General features: G+C 37.8%; 1 long non-coding RNA gene across 1 annotated transcript in view; it reads left to right on the top strand.

Annotated features, from left to right (window-relative positions):
* Positions 1-18,994, top strand: part of LOC109255358 (uncharacterized) — a 129,051-nt gene extending 110,057 nt beyond the window's left edge. Inside the window, exon 3 of the long non-coding RNA XR_002075195.2 lies at positions 18,771-18,994. This is a non-coding gene — a long non-coding RNA (uncharacterized LOC109255358). The remainder of the gene's footprint in view (positions 1-18,770) is intronic.
* Positions 18,995-22,322: the final 3,328 nt, after the last annotated feature.

Raw genomic sequence — 22,322 nt, 5'->3', positions numbered from 1 at the left:
TATTTTTCTGTCATGTATAATTAAAGTGATAATTAGAGTAGATCGTCTCTGTTTGCTAGAAAAGTTCAGCCAACATGTGTACATAGTTTACGATAACGGTGAACAGCTTTGCCCTCTGAAACAGTACCCCACAGGCTAGATATAAACTGTAAACATATTACATTTGCTCTGTACACTTAAAATGTTAACTTCCAATATTTAAAAACTGGGAGATTTCACAAATCTGAAATTTTGGCCTTTTCCTGAAAAATGGTAAACACCTGCAAAGGGGGTTCAAATTCCGAGGGCAGCAAGTAGCTGGGGCTGATGATCCAGACCACTGACTCCTCGAGGTGGGGTGTATAAGCTCCAGTTCTCTGTGGACCACTCATCTGTGCCCTTGTTTGCCTCCTGTTCGGCCCCTGTAGACATTTGAATTACTTAGAAGAGACTTCCCTGTGTTTAGCTGAACATCCGGAAACAGACTATTTTGATTAGGGAGGTACTGTTTTCTCTCCCCCCATTTCTCTAGCCTGTTAGGCTCCAGGAAATGGCTGGGTAGCCAAGAATGACACACAGAGACAGTAAAAAGCTGCCTTCTATAAGAAATCAGGAGAAATTTTCAAGTTGGAGGAGCAGATGAGGAGCAGGGGAAAGGAAAATGAAATTCTAGAAATCAAGTAGAAGCAGTGAGTATATAAACACACTCTTCAGAGGTGAGAACACTTGGGAATTTAAATAAAGGATGTCTAATATTAAATTTTAAGGTAGTTCCTGTCCTTCACCAGGGACATAACTCTATTTTGTCCTAAACCTTGTATAAGATCCCTATTCACCTGGCCTTAGGTTGATGGACTTTGGAAAACAAAGGGACCGTGATGTGCCACTTGCATGCCATTGGTAGGCAAAAAACTATGCACCCAGGAGGGCAAATGGAGAATTCAGCAGAGGAACAACTGAAAAAGATGAGAAACTGCTCTCACCGCACCCATCCTGTGTAGTGGGAGAGAAACTGGGATCCCTGCATCTCCTGAAACAGAGAATCTAGCTGATTTTCCTTTAAATATGATGTGATTCCTGAAAACCACAGGGAATGCTGATATCCAAGAAACTGACAAAGGACTTACAACCATTAAAACATTCTGTTACAACCCAAAACACGGGCTTCTTTAACTTAAAACTTTTGTTTAAAGACTCGTTATTTTCTAAAACTTAACATTAAGCACTTTGTCAGAAATAATTTCTGTCGGTAGGGATAGTCAATGTAAGCCACAAGAACTTTATCAGAATCCTTTAAGATAGATGCAGAGTAGTGTGGACTCACATCTAATGAGAAAGTGAGATTCTAAAGTAAGGACATAAGACAAACACCACACACATTTAAAATTATCCTTGAAAAATCGCTTCACTGCCATTAAATCACCAGGGTGGGATTCTTTGCATCAAAATCTGTGGCCTCATAACCCGGGGAAATGGGTAACCAGATAAATCAAAGTGTATTTTCCCACACCCTCCATCCACATCTGCCCCGAAAAGTGCAGACACACAGGATGAAAAACTGAACGTGTATAAATGCCACCCCACTATGGACCAAGTAAGTGGATTTTGAGAATTCTATGATGGTGTGGTTTTTGGTACTCTTTGTAAAGTGTTCTCAAGTTTTGATTTGTTTTTCGTGATACTGTTTCTAAAATTTAGATGAAACAACAATTACATGAGGCAATTAATAAATATTGTTTATTTTACAGTCTCATTGCTTTGGGTAGCTGTGAACTTCTTTTGAAAGGAAAGCAAATGTTGTGTTTCCTAACATGATGGTCATTCTTTGTACATGGATGGGTTAATGTGTATATAACAGCCTGATGAAACATACTATTTGCCTCAAGTTTCTTCTCCAGCTTGCTTTTAAAGGGGACTAAATCCACCTAAGAGAGAATTAATCAACCCAAATGCTGACTACACATTACTACATGTCTCTTCAGAGTTTGTGAGATACCAGTAATTCTCTCGCCTTTAAAACCACACAGGGCAGCTGTTTTCCCACACTTTTTAACACTGTTGAGCAAAAGATGGGGGAAAAGCATGTAGCTGGAAAAGTTTTATGACTTGAAAAAAATTAAGAGTGACCTGATTTTAAGACTTGTAACTTCCTTTTACATTTTATTCTCATATATACTCACATTTCTCTTCTTATAATTCATATGTACTTCCTATCTATAGCCTTGTTAACATTAGGTAAATAATAAAAATATCTAGGATTTAACTAAAACATTACTGTTTTCTTTAGGATCCTGAAACAAAACTTTATAAAGAATTTATAAATGTTTTGAATAGAGCTAAAATCAACACATCTGTTTTTTGTTTAGTGACAACTTTTAAGGTGTGGTTGGGGACAGGATTCATCCATCTTTGAGTTCACTCAACTTTGCCAAACTGAAGCTTACATACCAATGTGTCTGTGTTTCTATAAAACTGATGGAATGTCAGCATGATTCTGGGAAAAAGTTGTGTTTTCTTTCCTTCTTCCCAGATTGTATTTTACTACTGCTGATCCAACAAACATCAAGCAAAATTGTAAAGTATATGTCTGGAGTGCATTTCTGTTGTAAGGAACGACTGGGATGGAATTAACCCAAAATAAACTTAATTTGTTAAAATATTTTTTCTCAGGGGTACAATCAATCCAAATTTAGAGAAGCTTATATTGTAGCTGAATACTGTACAGAAAAGTAACCTGAATAAAGAGATGGTTTGGATTTATCAAACTAATATTTGCCAATATATTTTTTATAACCTCTGAAATCTGCACTATTTTTCTTTTAATTTACTTATTTGAACTCAAGTAAGTTAACAGTGTAGTATGGGTTTCAGGAGTAGAATGCAGGGATTCATCACTTACATGTAACACTTGGTGCTCATCCCAACAAGTGCCCTCTTTATACCTACCACCCATTTAGCCCATCCCCCCAACCAACTCCCTTCCAGCAACCCACAGTTTGTTCACTGTATTTAAGAGTCTCTTATGGGTCTATCTATTTTTATCTTATTTTTCCTTCTTTTCCCCTATGATTATCTCTTTGGTTTCTTAAATTCCACATATGAGTGAAATCATATGATGTTTGTCTTTCTCTGACTGCTTATTTCACTTAGCATAAGTGCTAGTTCAATCCACATTGTTACAAATGGCAAGATTTCCTTCTTTTTGATCACCAAGTAATATTCCATTGCATCCATTTACCCCTTCTTCTTTGTCCATTTGTTAGTCTAGGGACATTTGGGATCTTTCCATAATTTGGCTGTTGTTTATAGCACTGCTATAAACATTGGGGTGCACGCACCCCCTTCAAATCAGCATTTTTGTATCCTTTGGACAAATACTTAGTAGTGCAATTGCTAGGTCATAGGGTAGCTCTATTTTAAATGTTTTGAGGAACCTCCATACCGTTTCCAGAGTGGCTGCAACAGTTTGCATTCCCATAAGCAGTGCAAAAGGGTTCCTCTTCCTCTATATCCTTGACAACATTTGTTGTTTCCTGCATTGTTGATTTTAACCATTCTGACAGGTGTGAGCTCATATCTCATTGTGGTTTTGATTTGTGTTTCTCTGATGATGAGTCATGTTGAGCATCTTTTCATATGTCTGTCAGCTATCTGGATATCTTCCTTAGAAAAGTGTCTGTACATGTCTTCTGCCCATTTCTTCACTGGATGATTTGTTTTTTGGGTGTTGAGTTTGAAAAGTTCTTTATAGATTTTGGTTACTAATGCTGTATATGATATGTCGTTTGCAAATATCTTCTCCCATTCCATTGGTTGCCTTTGGTTTGTTGATTGTTTCCTTTGCCGTGCAGAAGCTTTATATCTTGATGAGGTCTCAATGGTTCATTTTTGCTTTTGTTTCCCTTGCCCCCAGAGATATGTCTACTAAGAAGTTGTTGCAGCTGAGGTCAAAGATGTTGTTGCCTATTTTCTCCCTAGGATTTCGTTGGTTTCCTGTTTTACGTTTAGGTCTTTCATCCATTTTGAGTTTATTTTTGTGTATGGAGTAAGAAAGTGGTCCAGGTTCATTCCTCTGCAGGTCACTGTCCAGTTCTCTCAGCACCATTTTCTGAAAGGACTGTCTTTTCCATTGGATATTATTTCCTGTTTTGTTGAAGATTAGTTGGCCATATCTTTGTGGGTCCATTTGTGGGTTCTCTGTTCTTTTCCATTGACCTATAGGTCTGTTTTTGTGCCAGTACCCATACTGTCTTGATGGTTACAGCTTTGTAATGCAGCTTGACGTCTGGAATTGTGACGCCTCCAGCTTTGGTTTTCTTTTTCAACATTAAAGTGGGTATTTGGGGGCTTTCCCAGTTCCATACAAATTTTAAGATTGTTTGTTCTAGTTCTGTGAAGAATGCGAAGAATGCTGGTGTTATTTTGACAGGGATTGCATTGAATGTGTAGATTGCTTTGGGTAGTATAGGCATTTTAACAATATTTGTTCTTCTGATCCATAAGCATGGAATGTTTTTCCATTTCTTTGGGTCTTCTTCATTTTCTTTAATAAGCTTTCTATAGTTTTCAGCATACAGATCTTTTACCTCTGTAAAAGTTAGATTTATTCCCAGGTATCTTATGGTTTTTGGTGCAATTGTAAATGGGATTGATGCCTTCCTTGATTTCTCTTTCTGCTGCTTCATTATTGGTTTATAGAGATTCAACTGATTTCTGTGCATTGATTTTATATCCTGTGACTTTGCTGAATTTATATGTTGGGTCTAACAGTTTTTTGGTGGAGACTGTCAGGTGTTTCATGTAGAGTATCATGTCATCTGCGAAGAATGAAAGTTTCATTTATTCTTTGCTAATTTGGATAACTTTCCTTTCTTTTTGTTTCCTGATTGCTGAGGATTTCAAGTACTATGTTGAACAACAGTGGTGAGAATGGACATCCTTGTCGTGTTTCTGACCCTAGGGGGAAAGGTCTCAGTTTTTCCCCATTGAGGATGATGTTAGTTGTAGGCCTTTCATATATGGCTTTTATGATGCTGAGGTTTATTCCTTCTATCCCTTCTTTCTTGAGGCATTTTTTTATCAAGAAAGGATGCTGTATTTTGCCAAATCTTTTTTCTGCATTTATTGAAAGGATTATATGGTTCTTATCTTTTCTTTTTTTAATATGGTGTATCACATTGATTGATTTGTGAATATTGAACCAGCCCTGCAGCCCAAGAATAAATCCCACTTGATCATGGTGAATAATTCTTTTAATGTATTGCTGAATTAGATTTACTAGTATCTGGTTGCAAATTTTTACCTCCAGTTTCATCAGTGATATTGGTCTGTAATTCTTCTTTTTACTGGGGTCTTTGTCTGGTTTTGGAATCAAAATAATGCTAGCTTCATAGAATGAGTTTGGAAGCTTTCCTTCCATTTCTATTTTTTGGAACTGTTTGAGAAGACTAGGTATTAACTCTTCTTTAAATGTCTGGTAGAATTCCCCTGGGAAACCATCTGGCCCAGGACTCATTTCTTGGGGAGATTTTTGATAACTGATTCAATGCATTTGCTGGTTATGGGTCTATTCAAAATTTCTATTTCTTCCTGTTTGAGTTTTTGTAGTGTGTGAGTTTCTAGCAATTTGTCCATTTCTTCCAGATTGCACAGTCTGTTGGCATATAATTTTTATAGTATTATCTTATAATTGTTTGTATTTCTGTGGTGGTTTTGATCTCTTTCTTTCATTTGTGATTTTATTTATTTAGATCCTCTCTCCTTTCTTTTTGAGAAGTCTGGCTAGCAATGTTTTTTTTTTTTATTCTTTCAACAAAACAGCTTTTAGTTTCATCAATCTGTTCTACTGTTTTTGTTTGTTTGTTTCTATTTCATTTATTTCTGATCTAATCTTAATTATTTCCCTTCTTCTACTGACTTTGGGCTTTTTTTGCTGCTCCTTTTCTAGCCCCTTTCGGTGTAAAGTTAGGTGTATTGGGGACCTTTCTTGTTCTTTGAGACAGGTGTGAATTCCAATGTAATTTCCTCTTAGGACTGCCTTTGCTGTATCCCAAAGGGTTTGGACTGTCATGTTTTCATTTTCATTTGCTTCCATGTAATTTGTAATTTCTCCTTTAACTTCCTGGTTAACCCATTCATTCTTTACTAAGGTGTTCTTTAACCTCCATGCATTGTAGGCTTTCCAAATTTTTTCTTGTGGTTGATTTCAAATTTAATAGTGTTGTGATCTGAAAATACGCATGGTATGATCTTCATCTTTTTATACCTGTTGAGGACTGATTTGTTACCCAGTATATGATCTATTCTGGAGAATGTTCCTTGTGCATTGGAGAAGAATGTGTATTCTGCTGTTTTAAGATGAAATTTTCTGAATATATCTGTTAAGTCCATCTGGTCCAGTGTGTCATTCAAAGCCATTGTTTCCTTGTTAATTTTCTGCTTAGATGATCTGTCTATTGTTGTAAGTGGGGTATTAAAGTCTCCTACTATCATGGTATTATTATCAATGAGTTTCTATATGTTTGCGATTAATTGAAGTATATATTTGTGTGCTTCAAGTCAGGGGGCATAAATATTTACAAGTGTTAGATCTTCTTGATGGAAAGACCCCTTAATTATGATACAATGCTCTTCATCTCTTGTTACAGTCTTTCTTTTAGAATCAAGTTTATCTGATGGGCTATTCAGGCATTCTTTTGTTTTTTTAATTTTATCTTTTATTTTTTAAAATTTACAACCAAATTAGTTAGGATATAGTGCAGCAATGATTTCAGGAGTAGACTCCTTAGTGCCCCTTACCCATTTAGCCCATCCCCCCTCCCACAACCCCTCCAGCAACCCTCAGTTTGTTCTCCATATTTATGAGTCTCTTATGCTTTGTCCCCCTCCCTGTTTTTATATTATTTTTGTTTCCCTTCCTTTATGTTCATCTGTTTTCTCTCTTAAAGTCCTCATATGAGTGAAGTCATATGATATTTGTCTTTCTCTGACTAATTTCACTTAGCATAATACCCTCCAGTTCCATCCACATCGTTGCAAATGGCAAGATTTCATTCTTTTTGATTGCCGTGTAATACTCCATTGTATATATATACCACATCTTCTTTATCCATTCATCCATCAGTGGACATTTTTCCCCTTTCCATACTTTGCCTATTGTTGAGAGCGCTGCTATAAACATGGGGGTGCATGTGTCCCTTCGAATCATCACACCTGTATCCCGTGGATAAATGCCTAGTAGTGCAATTGTTGCGTCGTAGGGTAGTTCTATTTTCAGTTTTTTGAGGCACCTCCATACTGTTTTCCAGAGTGGCTGCACCAGCTTGCATTCCCACCAACAATTCAGGCATTCTTTTGACCTCCATTAGCATGATAGATTGTTCTCCATCCCCTCACTTTCAATCTACTGGTGGCTAAATGAGTCTCTTGTAGGCAGCATATAGATGGATCTTGATTTTTAAAAATCCATTCTGATGCCCTATGTCTTTTGATTAGAGCATGTAGTCCAATTACATTCAGAATGATTAGTGAAAGATATGAATTTAGGGCCACTATGTTATCTGTAGAGTTGGTGTTTCTGGTGATATTCTCTGGTCCTTTATAGTCTTTGTTGCTTTGGTCTTCCTTTTTTATTTTTCTCCACTCAGAGAGTTCCCCTTAGAGTTTCTAACAGGAGTTTAGTGGTCATGAATTCCTTTAGTTTTTGTTTGAGAAAGTCTTTATCTCTCCTTCTATTCTGAATGAAAGCCTTGCTGGATAAAAGGATCTTGGCTGTGTATTTTGCCCATTCAGCTCATTGAATATTTCCTGCCACTCCCTTTTGGCCTGTCAAGTTTCAGTGGACAGGTCTGCTACTAACCTTATGTGTCTACCCTTCTAGGTTAAGGACTTTTTGTCCCTAGCTGCTTTCAGAATTCTCTTTCTTTGTATTTTGCCAGTTTCACTATGATATGTTGTGGTGTTGACCTGTTTTTGTTGATTTTGAAGTTAGTTCTCTGTGCCTCTTGGCCATGGATGTCTATTTCCTTCCCCAAATTAGGTAAGTTCTCAGTTATAATTTCTTCAAATAAACCTTCTGCCACTTTTTCTTGCTCTTCTTCTGGGACTCCTATGATACTAATATTGTTTTATTTATGAAATCACTTAGTTCTCTAAGTCTCCCCACATGATCCAGTTAATTTCATTTCTTTCATTTTTTTTCAGCTTCATTATTTTCCATAATTTTATCTTCCATTTCACCTATTCTCTCCTTTGCTTCTTCAATCCTTGCTGTCACTGTATCTAGTTTATTTTGCATCTCAGTTATATCATTTTTTAATTCATCCTGACTGGTTCTCATGTCTTTGATCTCTGCAGCAAGGGTTTCTTTTGAAATCTGCACTATTGAAAATTGAATGTGTAGTCCTGAAGTACTTCAGTGAACGGAGCAGGTTGTTTCTGTTCATTTGGAAGATTCTTGTAATATGTGCAAACTGCCATGATAACTCAGTGAACAGCTTTGCCACCTGCTCACTGAGTTCTTGCATTTCTATGTCCCTGCAAAGCTATCTTTTAAATGATTATATTTGCATTTTAGACCAGAAAGCATAAAATATAGATGTGAACTGCTTATTATTTTGGCCGTCTCAGAATAAGGAATTTAGACAAAGTGCAGCTTCTACACCATGGTACAGATGGAGTTACTTGAACTAGAAAGAAGCTACACTACAATATATTTCATCTATTTATATAATTTACTTCATGATAAACAGAAGTAAGGGCTACAATCTATTCTCTTTACATTTAATCCCAAGTGGGAAATTTACTAGGCTTCATAGAAAGTATAAAATGACAATAATCAATGTTCCCAGACCATTAGCTGTTTATACTGTCATGTATAATTATAGTAGTAGGGTTCCTGCTTTAAACCTTATATGCACAAGTACTTTTTGGACTCTAATCATAATTGTGGGCATTTCAATACATAACTTTTATTGCATCTCAGAACTACATATTTTATGCAACTATTGTGCCATTGATTTTGGTAATATTTTTCTTAGTCACAAGGAAGAGATGGTAAAATCATAGTCACTAGCCGATCATCAAGTAAGACAAGCCAAAATGCATAGTCTTCTTAGGCAATAGGTTATATAAGCCAGCACATGAACTGACTGGGAAAAGATTTCTTAGCCAAGATGTTTGCTCCCATTCTATTCTGAAAATCTTTGCTGTTGAAATGAATAATAGAGTAATAGAAGAAGGATGGTGTGGGGCTAACATGTCAGCCTTGGAGGGCTCAGAGTTGCCTACTGAGGTATTCATTTGAAATTTATGTATGCATGATTTCACTTGGATATCTGGGAAATCTTTGGACTCTGCCAAACTCTTTGATTTCCTAGGAAGTTTCACTTGTTTTCTTTTCCTTTCCATTCCCTTCTCTCTCTCTCTCTCTCTCTCTGTCACATACACACATGGAAACACACAGATACACACACACACACACACACACACACACACCCTACTCCCATATGACTTTGACACACAGAGCTTCCTCCTACAGTATAAAAATATCCTTTCAAATTATTTCACCATTGTTACAGAGTTTATCTTTCCAATCTGAATGGGTGAATTTATGATGGTGAGGTGAATGTTTATGTTAAAGCCATTAAAATGATATGCTGCAAACAGACATTTCTTTGGGCAACAGGAAATTAACTAGATTGTGATTGGGTTTGAAGTTTATATCATTTCCAGGGATAAGGAGACTCTTGGATGAGTAGAAACTGATTTGACTGTAGGTTTTCTTGTCAATTCCTCATATCTGTGAGTTATAAAGCTTTATTCTGATGGCAGAAAATTAATTCACTCTGATGTCTTGATTGCTTTCCTACAGTGCTCCTTCCATGTCTCTATACCAGCAATTGTTGTAGCAGGAGAGCAAGAATGGGTTTGCTTCATGGTGGGTTGGCCCCATTCCCCATGAGGGTAAGGAATCTGAGATGGGGAAGGCTAGCCAAGAAGGAATTTTTTCTCATTACTTCAGTAGTCAATGGCAAAATTTTAGATGGTATGTTTTATCTGTATAGAGATGTGGTGAGTTTGTTTGATTTATCCAACATAAGAGGGAAAGCAAGCAGTTTTGCAACGATTTTCTTACTAATTAAAGTGTAAGGTAAAATCATATCCCCTTTATAGAGGCCAGCGGTGACATTTAATGCAGGAGATTTTTGGCCCAAAGCCCAATACAAGATGTAGTGCAAAAATACTTTCCAGCATTGGGGGCATTTGATTGTCAGTAATGCTAGCATGCTATCTTGTTTTCAAATAGAAATGCCTGAGAAAATAGAATTTTCTAACCCTGAATAATGTGACATTATTTATACACTCAGGAAGATTACAAGGGGCTCAAACTCACCAGGAGCTGTCTAAGAAGAAATGTCTATGAAGAAAAAAAAAAAGATTCTGGATCATGATTTTCACACTATTTATGATTTCTTGAAAGCTTGACTGCTTTGATAAATTTGACATCAATTTATAGGGGCCATACACAGTATAAGTAAATAAACAAGGATTTTAGTTTCCTTTGTAAGATTTATAATGTAAAGTTTCACTCCTTGGACTCCTTCCATTCACCTATTGGACAATATGAAAGACTATTGATTAGGGGTCTAGCAAAAAGGGACTGATGACTGATACAAGAAACTTCATTGAGTACAGATCATTACTTCTAATATATATACATTTTTTTATCCAAGCCCCTCTGGTGGGAGGCAGGTGAGTGTATTAAGAAATGGCCCTTTCAAGAAGTCTGGGCACATAATCTGAAGAAATTAGTTCCAAACACATAATCTCTCAGAAATATCATTTATCCTAATATTTTATAGAAACTTTTTATTCTTCTTTTTTAAATCTCTCAGCTGGCTTTAAATTAAAAAATATTAACTTATTGCAAAAAATAAAAACTGATTTCTTTACTTGTTGTATTGAGTTACTTATTTCAATTATTCAATCACTTGGCTCTGTGTGTATATGTATGCTTATCCATATAAACATACAATTATACATATTTCTAATCTGTGGTCTTTAGAAAAAATACTATTTTTCCATGTGAAAAGCTTTGATTTTGTTTATTTTGCACAGGCTTTATTTAAAAAAAATTAATGTTTATTATTTATTTTTGAGAGAGAGAGAGAGAGAACAGGGGAGGGGCAGAAAGAGAGGGAGACACAGAATCGGAAGCAGGCTCCAGACTCTGAGTTGTCAGCACAGAGCCTGATGCAGGGCTGGATCCCATGAACTGTGAGATCATGACCTGAGCTGAAGCTGGTCACTTAACTGATTGAGTCACCCAGGCACCCCCAGGTTTTATTTTACAAGCAATGTCAGGATTTAGAGGGTCTTAAGAAGAGTTATGCCATCATACATATACTAAATGGAAAATGACTGTGGATAAGGGTAGAAACAGGGATGTCAGTTAGGAAGTTATTGCTACAATGTAAGTAGGAGAAGGAGAAGCCTGAACTAAAGTGGCATAATCCAGATGAAGAGAAATGAGCAAATTATATTCTCAGAATGAAGACGACTTGCTGGTGAACAAGATGTAGAATATGAGGGAAGAAGAGTCATGGATGATTCCTTGGATTTTGTTCTAAGTAACTGCGTAGGTAGGGGTGCCATTTACTGAGATGGGGAGACTAGGAAGAAATGGTTGTGGGTTGAAAAAATAACTCTTGTTTTTGCTGTTAAATTCGTGGTGCCTGTTTTATGTTTTTAATTATAAGCATTAAGTAGCAGTTAGATTTATAACTCTGGACCTCAGGGTAGAGACAGGAAACTAAGATGAATTTATATCTCCATTTGCATTTTATTTAAAGTCAAGGTAGTGGGTGAGACATGTGAAAATAGAGAGGAAAAAGAAAATAGGATAAAGCTCTTGGCCACTATAATATTTATGTTGGGGGAAAAGAGTCAGCAAACAAAACTAAAAAAGAATAGCCAATGTGCCAGGAAATAAGCCAGGAGAGGATGATTTCCCAGAAGCCAAGAGACAAGACCTTTGGAGAAGCAACTTAACAATCAACTGTGAAAACACTATTTGTCTAAGAATGAATCATTTGGGAAATGTGAGCATGTAAAAAGCATTTATCTGATCTTGCAATATGGCACCCATTGTTAACCAGGACAGACTTATGGCATGGTAGGGATTTCAGCCTACCTAAGGTGGGTTCAGGACAGTGTGGGAGAGGAGAAAATATACTAGATATAGGCAACAGGTTTAGAATAAAAGAGGAATAGACAAAAGAGGCAGTATGGAAAAAGAAAATACGGGCAAATGAGGCATTTCTCAGATGGGAGCTAATTCAGCCTATTTTTCTGTTAATGGACATGATCCAATAGAGAACAGGAGAGAGGATGCAGGCAGAAGGGATGATTTCAGGAGAGAAGTCACAAGGTCAGTGAGTAATTGGTGTTGAGAGCATGGAGGAATTCCTGTCTATTCATTTCCATTTTCTCAGTTAATTAAAAAGTGAGATTATCACTAAAGGGAGAAAGCAGGGGTGTTGGAGTTTGGAAGACAGAGGTGTGAAATAGTCTGGTCAGGAAAAGGGAAATTGAATTAATAGAAAAATGCATTAGTAGTAAGGTTGTTGGTTATGGTAATAGATCATGGCCTTTGAGAATTCAATGATCAGAGTTTCAAAGATTTTAAGATGTATTAGATGGTATTTTTCGTTTTGCAGAGGTATGAATTTAAGTCACATGCCAAAGAATGAAAGTGTCCCACCTAATTAAGCTTCCCTAATAATTCTTTTAGAGAGATTCTCAAAGAAAAACTAACAAGAAAAGAATTTTTTTTCCTTTCATATTACCCCTAAAAAGAAAGCATTAGTGTTGAGGTTGAAAGTGAAACAAATGTCAAGGAGTCATCATCAAGGGTGATGATTCTCATCCAGATAGGTCCATTAGTTAGAGTGAAATGTCTATTTTAGTGAAGACTTAGACCAGTGACATGAACAAGCATACCCTATTGTCGTGGAAACAATATAAAGTATGACTGGAATGTTCTAGCAAATGCTCCAACCACTCACAAGAGGATACTCTCCGGAAACATGTGGCTTGACTAAAGTGTGATTTGAGAGAAAACCAAGAGCCTGGACAAACATTTCTCATTAGCAGATTCACAAAGGTCTTGGAATGTATCCTTCACCACATGCAGGATTTACTTCATCCTCTGGTCCACAGTTTTCATGCCTCTCCTGCTTCCAGGTGTATTATGGGCTTGCAGATCCTGGTGAAAATCACTAGGTTTCTCTCTCATCTACATTCTGAATAAGAAGAAAAGTAAATGTTTTATTTCTACATTATTGAATGTATTTAAACATAACATTTTTTTCCTATTTCTCTTTAAAAATGACTTTCAAATTTAAGTGAAATGATGTTCTGTTCAGCCCTATTAAGTAAACCTTCTTCTTCTTATTATTATTTTAATTTTTTATGTTTATTTATTTTTGAGAGAGAGCACACGCGTGAGTGAGGGAGGGAGACACAGAATCCAAAGCAGGCTCCAGGCTCTGAGCTGTCAGCACAGAGCCTGACGTGGGGCTCGAACTCATGAACCACGAGATCATGACCTGAGCCGAAGCCAGATACTTAACTGACTGAGCCACCCAGGCACCGCTTATGATTATTATTATTATTAATGAAGTTTGAAAATATCTGGTGATATATTTGTGCTCACACACCTGGAGAAGAAGCAAAGAACACTAGCAGCCTTCTAAAATAATAAATAATATTGACCTTAAATCCTGCATTTTTAAATTATGCTTTTACTAACCAGAAGGTTTCTCAGCTAACTTTTATGTTAACTGCAATATTTTTCCTATTTAAAATCTTATATTGTGGATGTGGCAAAATTAGGATTTGTGATTGGGAAAATCTCCAGAAACAATAAGATAAGCTCTGAGAGATTCACTTACATGTCATCCAGTTTAAAGTCCACCTTTACGTATTAGAAAACCAAGTCCCACAAAAATTAAGAGACTTGCTTAAGGTTGTTCACTTGTTAATAGGATTACAGCTGGGGTTGTATTTCTTGACAACTGTTTCAATGTGTTTTCCATTGTGTTACAGTCTACAGAAACTTAACTACAAAACCACCAAATTCGAGAGCTGAAAAGGACCCTGGAGATTGAGCTTCAACCATCTCATTTTATGAAAGAGGAAATACAGATCCAGGAAAATTAAATTGTTGCAAAGTTATATAGTGAGTGTAATAGGAAGTTAGTAGGGACTATGCTTGCCTCGGGTTTCAACTGAGGTACCATAAGGAAAAGTATCAGACAGCAGGGAGTGTAGGCAGTCATCCCTGTCCCCATATGCTTATTTTTAAGGAAATGGTACAGGAAAAGTGACTCTTGCACCCCTCTGGCAGACAAGGGTATATAAAGATATCAGAGGCAGTGAAAAAGGGAAAACATTGGTAAGGAAAAAGAATTTCTTTGGAGAAAGCTCTCCTTTGCTGCGAGCCCCCAAACTTTGAAGAAAACTTTGGGGGATGCTAATTTCTAAGGCCAAGACTAGAGAAGAGACCTTTGAGAGAACAATTTGGTATGCCACCTCCATATCTAATGGCAGAGTCAGAAGAACGCTGCATTGGGATTGCTTAACTCTCTGAGTTTGTACAGAATTTACTACCATATATTATGGACCAGTGTGGACCATTGAAAGTGAAAGACCCAACATGGGACTTTAGGGTCCTGTCCAACAGTGACACCTCAAGGGGCAAGGAGACTTCAGCAGAAAGAGAGAGATCACTATGGAATGCCCAGTAGCTGAGCTGCCATCACCCAGAAGAGAGGTTCTTTCTTCAGGGGAAAGCGGTCCTCAGGAAATTGGAGCCCAGAAGGGACACTGCAGAGTTTTTTCTTCCCTCAAGCCCAGAGAGGTGAGTCAACCTGTCATGGCACCAGTCCAAGTAAGAACCATCTATATCTCTTCATTCACTGCAACTAGTGAGTGAGAGAAGATCTTGACCAGGACAAGCGGAGGGCAGAGTGACAACTGTGGGCTTCCAGCCTGAACCAATTTTGGGAGGAGAAGAGGAGAAGATTTGGTGATAGGTCAAATTCAGAATTTTTCAATGGACATTCTATATACTGACATGAGACTGTGTTTGACTTGTAGAGATTGTCAAGTGTTGTGCTATCTAGGGGTGAGTGGGAACAAAAGCCATGTGAACTGTCTCAGTTTTCATCAGGGGTAGAGAAGCTTACAATCTGAGGGAGTTAGAGTTGATGTTGCGTTTTGTCCACAGTTCGTGGGTCAATGTGTTCGGCGTGCTGGTTGTAGGAATCTCACCTAGGGCTATTTTCACTGAACTCTGCTGTCTCAAATGAAAAGTGTGAGAATTGCAAGAGGAACAAATTTACTTAGTTTTTATATCTATTTGCCATAAAAAATTAAGAAAATATTCGTATCTTGAAAGTTTTGAAAAAAATCTCGGTGTGTAGTAGATTTCCAGTACTGTTTCATGAATGAATGAATGAAACAAAGAACTGCCATCACTGAGCGGCACAAGATGGAGAGTCACTGAAGTCCGACAAGCAGGAACAGCTGCAGACACTCATGCCAATCAGAAGGAAAGCTAACGTCTGGAACACCAAGGAAAGAAAAACACAAACATTGCTCTGTGTGCCAAGACTGGCCACCAGGCCCATCCTGATTGTATTTAGGACACCAGCGGTCAAATGTAAATATGGGTCAGCTGAGTTATTTTACTTAGGCCAAGTTATATACACAATACATGTCCATGCTTTCAATCAGGAAAAGAACACATGGAGCTTGCTGGCTTGTTTTTAAGGCTTTGGGACTTGCAATAAATCTTGTTCTTTCCACCTCAGAAGGATCAACAGGGGCAAGAGAAGCCTTGCCTTTTTCCCACCACAACTGACTCTAGCATATGTTCAAAATCATCATCCCTGACTTGCGCTCCCATAACTGAACTGCCGCCACCCGCAGGGCTCCTTCCAGACTCAGTGTCCAATTACAACATTTCCGCCAACCTGAAGGATGGAGGGATTGAAATGAGTGGCTCTTAGCAAAAGTCCAAGTGTTACCAGCCTGTTCATTCAATCTCACACGTTGGAGAAAGAATCTGGTTGTGAACGCAGGCTTTTATTTTCAGACCAAAGTCAGTATCCTGACGACACAGGCGACATTCATGCTACCTCCTCAGATCCGTGCCATGGTGTCTCTTAATGGCAAAATTGGACAGAAACATGTAGAAAAGACATGGCAAGTAATCATTAAGAAGGCAGTTGACAATATTGTTGGAATTTCAGTGAGGGACATTAGAAGGGAAAACTTTTCTTTAAAAATCTATAGATCAGCCATAGGATGTTTGATGTTACAAGATTGTAAGTCTGAAGAACAAAGGGGAGTCTAAAGAATAGTTTGGTTTCAAATGATTACTTCTGGATTTTGGTGAAGATTCTCCAGTCATATGAATTGTCTTGTGAAAGTAATACTTTTATTTTTTTCCTTGATGAGTTTTGCCACACTATACCTATATGTCAAGCCTGCCGTTAGTTAATCTACCCTTAGGTGGCCAATGCCCCTACCTGTTACACTTTAAACTATTTGAGGTACCACAAAACATACCTGATAAAAAATATGGAAATCCACATTGCTATTTAAAAATTTTCGACTATAGATGCTGGAGAGGATGTGGAGAAACGGGAACCCTCTTGCACTGTTGGTGGGAATGCAAATTGGTGCCGCCGCTCTGGAAAACAGTGTGGAGCTTCCTCAGAAAATTAAAAATAGACCTACCCTATGACCCAGCAATAGCACTGCTAGGAACTTAGCCAAGGGATACAGGAGTACTGATGCATAGGGACACTTGTACCCCAATGTTTATAGCAGCACTCTCAACAATAGCCAAATTATGGAAAGAGCCTAAATGTCCATCAACTGATGAATGGATAAAGAAATTGTGGTTTATATACACAATGGAGTACTACGTGGCAATGAGAAAGAATGAAATATGGCCCTTTGTAGCAACGTGGATGGAACTGGAGAGTGTGATGCTAAGTGAAATAAGCCATACAGAGAAAGACAGATACCATATGTTTTCACTCTTATGTGGATCCTGAGAAACTTAACAGAAACCCATTGGGGAGGGGAAGGAAAAAAAAAAAAAGAGGTTAGAGTGGGAGAGAGCCAAAGCATAAGAGACTCTTAAAAACTGAGAACAGGGGCGCCTGGGTGGCTCAGTTGGTTGGGTGTCCGACTTCAGCTCAGGTCACGATCTCGCAGTCCGTGAGTTCGAGCCCCGCGTCGGGCTCTGGGCTGATGGCTCAGAGCCTGGAGCCTGCTTCCGATTCTGTGTCTCCCTCTCTCTCTGCCCCTCCCCCATTCATGCTCTGTGTCTCTCTGTCTCAAAAATAAATAAACGTTGAAAAAAAAATTAAAAAAAAAAAAACAAACTGAGAACAAACTGAGGGTTGATTGGGGGTGGGTGGGAGGGAGGGGAGGGTGGGTGATGGGTATTGAGGAGGGCACCTTTTGGGATGAGCACTGGGTGTTGTATGGAAACCAATTTGACAATAAATTTCATATATTGAAAAAAAAATTTTTCTCAGTCCTCTGATGTGGCATCTTGCTAAAACGGACAAAATTCTCCACCTTTTCTGAAGGGCCTTGGCATTGGCAATGAGACTTTATCTATCTACCCACTTTTTAAATCTGAGCTGGCCACGTGACTTTAGCCAATAGAATGCAAAGTAGGTAATATTGGGCCTCAGAGATCTCCTCTCCATCTTTGAACGCTATGATTAGGGTAGCCCATTGAAGGATGAGAGACATATAATACAGTCATTTCTCTCACCTTGGACAAAAATATACCAACTGGCATACAGCTGAGTAAGGCCACCCTAAATTAGTTAGGGGCCAACCCCCCCCCCCACAGCTAACTGAAGAACACAAATGGGTCCAATGGAGATCAGCTAACCAGCCACCTGACTCAGAACTGTAAGCCAAAAAAGGGGGAGAGGCTATTGTTTTAAACGACTAAGTGCTGGTTAGTTTATTATATAGTGATGATTAACTGATGTGTCTGGTTATATCATGTACAGAATTCTCTTCTTTTTCTCATTCTTACAAGGCCATGTGCCATGGCTAGAAAACCAAAGGCTTGTAATTGCAAGAGAATACAACTAACGGTAGAGAATGTCTCCATATGCCATTGCCCCTGATTCACTATAACTTGGGGAAACCCCTGCCTCATAAACATTGTTCCTTTCATAAACACAACAGAGAAAAGAAAAAGTAGAAAAGATCCCTTGCTCCACTACTTTCCAGCTGTAATATCACCGGCCGTGGGGGTCAAGCGTATGAGTACCCCATCCAAACTGACCTGGGGTCAGGAGCCTTGAGGGTAGTACTTGTATCTTTTCCACATTGTGTTCTACATAGCCCTTAGCTGTATTAACACACAGTAGTGACTCAAATACAATTACATGAAATTAAATTGAATGCATCTGAACCCCTACCTGTTACAGGGAGGATACATGGCCTTCTCCTTCCAGCAATTGCATCCAGGTTTCGTACACACTGCACAGCTTTCTGAATAGGCTTGAAATACTTAGTACTGCCTTAGACATTTGGTCAGGACTGTGGGCTGAGAACTAATTGCTCACCAGGCCTTATTATATATGCTCACTATTCCAGAGAATAGACAGCTTTTACAGACTAGTGCATAAGAACTACTCCAAATGTAAAGCTATAGTATAATAATCAATATCTCTTTTCAGGAAGTTGCCCCCAAGACGCCCTCTGCTGAGACTTCTGCTGTCCTCATCGTTCATCACTGCCCATTCCATATACTTCGGCTATCCTGAGCACCCCCTTCTGTTCCCTGCTTCTGTGCCCCACACATTCTTCCTGCCTGAACTACGCTTCTCCTATACATTCTCCAGGTGATCACCTTTTCAACTCTTAAAGTGCATCCTCTTCTATAAAGTCTTTCCCAGATGCATCCCTCCATGTTCTTCTCTAAGTAGACTTACATATTTCATCACAATTTCCTTTGCAAGTGTGTATGAGTGTGTGCGTGTGCACATAGTATTTTATTGTTGTCTTTATGGGGCAGTTTCGCCAGATTTTATTACCAGATTTTCACCTCTTTAAAGGCAGGAACCATTATTCATCTAATTTTTTTATGTGGACTTGCCAGCTTAGTGACTGACATATACTGATATTCCATGAATGTTTACTAAAAAATGTGTAAGTGAATATTATTATATTGTCTAACATCCTCCTTTTTAAAAGAAATGCATAGGAAATAATTTTAAAGATACGATATTTCCAGTTTGGTAGGTTTAAATGAGTATTATTTCATTATGGTTTGTTACTTAATATCTCCATAGTGGGGGCACAGACTCATGAGCAGCAGTATGTTATAGTATCTAAGGGAAATATATTTTCTTTTTGAGTCCCAGGTTTGTTCTTTAAGCCAATAATAAAACAGAAGATCATTTACATTGCTGATTCATGCTTTATTCACTTAGAATTTTTATTAATGGAGTGAAATTCTATATATAAGTAATTGTGAGCAATATGCAAGAAATGCACATAATTATAATACATATAAAACTAATAAGCAGTCATAAATCATACTTTTTCTATATAACCTATGTAGAAAAATAATTTATTTTAAAAGGTGCACTGAATCAGGAAAAAAATACCATATGGATTATATCAGCAAGTGACTAAATCACCATGACCAGATTTAAATTCCCTTCATTTTAGTTTTTTCCTTAATGTAAAAAATAAGGGCAATAATATACAGTTCCATTCTCCCAGAGATTGTAGGTTGGAATGAGAAAAAAACAGAGTAAGGATTTTGATCACTTTAGGGAAGTAGCAAGCAACACATACAGGGGAGATATATGTAATTATCATAATAGAAATGACATATTTTAACTTGAAAATCAGTGTGTGATGAGTTGAGCTGACATGATGTTAACATGTTAGGATATCTCAAAGCCTCTCATGAATATGATCCATGTAATACAAGCTAATTCATCCTCACTTATTGACAAATTTGAAGAATGTGCTTGTATCTTAAATTGAGAGTAATGGAAATTACCCAAATATATTACGATAAAAGGCTGCTCATGAGGAAAAAGAAACATTCTTGTGTCTAAATTCCTTAGGTTGGCTTTCAGCATTGGTCATTGGTCAGGTTTCCTGAGTACTTTTCAACTCCTAAACATTTATATTAATATATAAATCAACATACAGGATTGGCCCAAGAAAAGTACTGGGAGTAGAATAAAAAGTAGGAAGACAGGGAGAAGCTATGTTATTCTTTCCCTCTCTCCCAGCTTCCAGAGACTTTTCTGCAATATCTGTGTCATAGGTTTGCCCCACTATCCAAAAATATGGAGCTTTCCTATGAAAACTTTTATAAACCGAAATGGCATAAAATGAAGCAATTACCGTTAATGCATATGGAATTTTTTTTAGGATTTCCAGACCCAGACCCCCAAAATAACCTCTCCTAGGCTTTTCTGAAACCTTAGGACATATCTTGCTAATGGATGTACAAAGTAAGTCGAGACAAAGCACACGTGCTCACAGACATAATTCAAAACTAGTGGCTTGATGCTGAGATACTGAGGGCATCTGGTGAAGAAGCTCGGAGGAGACCCTCGCTGCTCCCAGTGTGAGCTGCCTCTATAAGGCTAGCTACAAAACAAACACTCAGCCTATCTTAGCTTTTCAACCATTTTTCTTTTTTTTTTTTAATTTTTTTTTTTAACGTTTATTTATTTTTGAGACAGAGAGAGACAGAGCATGAACAGGGGAGGGGCAGAGAGAGAGGGAGACACAGAATCTGAAACAGGCTCCAGGCTCTGAGCTGTCAGCACAGAGCCGGACGCGGGGCTCGAACTCACGGACCGTGAGATCATGACCTGAGCCGAAGTCGGACGCTTAACCGACTGAGCCACCCAGGCGCCCCACAACCATTTTTCATAAAAGCAAAAATCCTTTTCGGACTTCTTTGGTTTTCAAAGATAGGTACTACTGTAGATCTTTTGTAAAAGCCAAGTCATGAAGTAAACTTTCAAAAAACAAGGGATGTCTGGACCTTTGTAGCTCCCTTTGGACCAACTCAGTAGCGCCCTTTAGACTTCCTCTACCCACTGCATGGATCAGTGGATTTGCAATCACCAAGGAGAGTTGTTTGCTGGTTTGTTTGTCTGTCGCTGGGATCAAATGAAGAACAAACCGGTCTCGCCTCTTGCAAAGCAAGTGCTTTCACAATTCCATGAACTGGCAAAAATTCCACCTACATTTGACTTCCTGCCACAAAATTTTAAAATATAAAACCAGTTTGTTGCTGAATTCTTACACGATAAGAGATATGCCCTTACATTTTCAATAACTAAGGAATACATCTTCTTATCTCGTTCTGAATGAGGTCAAGGAAACAAACACCCTAATGATACCATCATAGCAGTACGCCCCTGAATTTTGAATGCAGCAGTACGAAAAAGAGTAATTTTTGCCACTCAAAGAGCATAACATATTTTGAGGTTAAAAAATAATGAAGTAATGTTAGACATTATTGTAATTAAAAGAATAGTGTAGAGTTATATTTAAATTGACAACTCTGTTGGCCTTTTTAATTATATTGGCCCTACAAAGGAAGAAGAAAGATACCATCATCAGATTCTCCAAGAGCCTCCATTAACCATGACTGTATGAAACAAGAAGATCCAATAAGTATTTTTTTAATGTTTTTATTTATTTCTGAGACAGAGAGAGACAGAGCATGAACAGGGTAGGGACAGAGAGAGAGGGAGACACAGAATCTGAAGCAGGCTCCAGGCTCTGAGCTGTCACTGACTGAGCCACCCAGGTGCCCCAAAGATCGAATAAGTATTGAAGAAGGCTAACTTTCAAGAAAGTTGATTATAACAATATAAGACACATAGGAGAAATAATTAACAATTTCTGGCTTTTGTCACATATACAATAAACTGCATATACATTGGTACAATTGCATTTAAACAAAGTTTAATCTAATTGTCTGCTATGGCATTTGAAAGAAGAGCGTGTCTTATTTAATTGCCATGATTCCACAAACTCTTGAATGCTATCTTCTCAATATAACCAGAGGATAATCAATCACACTAAGACATTTTTCCCTGTGATAACTTTCCTGTGAAAATAAGTACTGGGTCAAGAATGCAAATTTTCTTAATCCCTTTAGGCATTTCCTCTTTAGTGCTTGTGAGAGATCTGGAGGTGCATTCAGGCACCTTTGTTTCTTTATTAATTATTATAACTATTAT

The sequence above is a fragment of the Panthera pardus genome, unplaced genomic scaffold (assembly GCF_024362965.1).
Source record: "Panthera pardus isolate Hobbes unplaced genomic scaffold, ASM2436296v1 HiC_scaffold_16, whole genome shotgun sequence".
Lineage (NCBI taxonomy): Eukaryota > Metazoa > Chordata > Mammalia > Carnivora > Felidae > Panthera > Panthera pardus.
The sequence above is the reverse complement of the archived record's forward strand: the minus strand, read 5'-3'. Positions and strand labels throughout refer to the sequence as shown.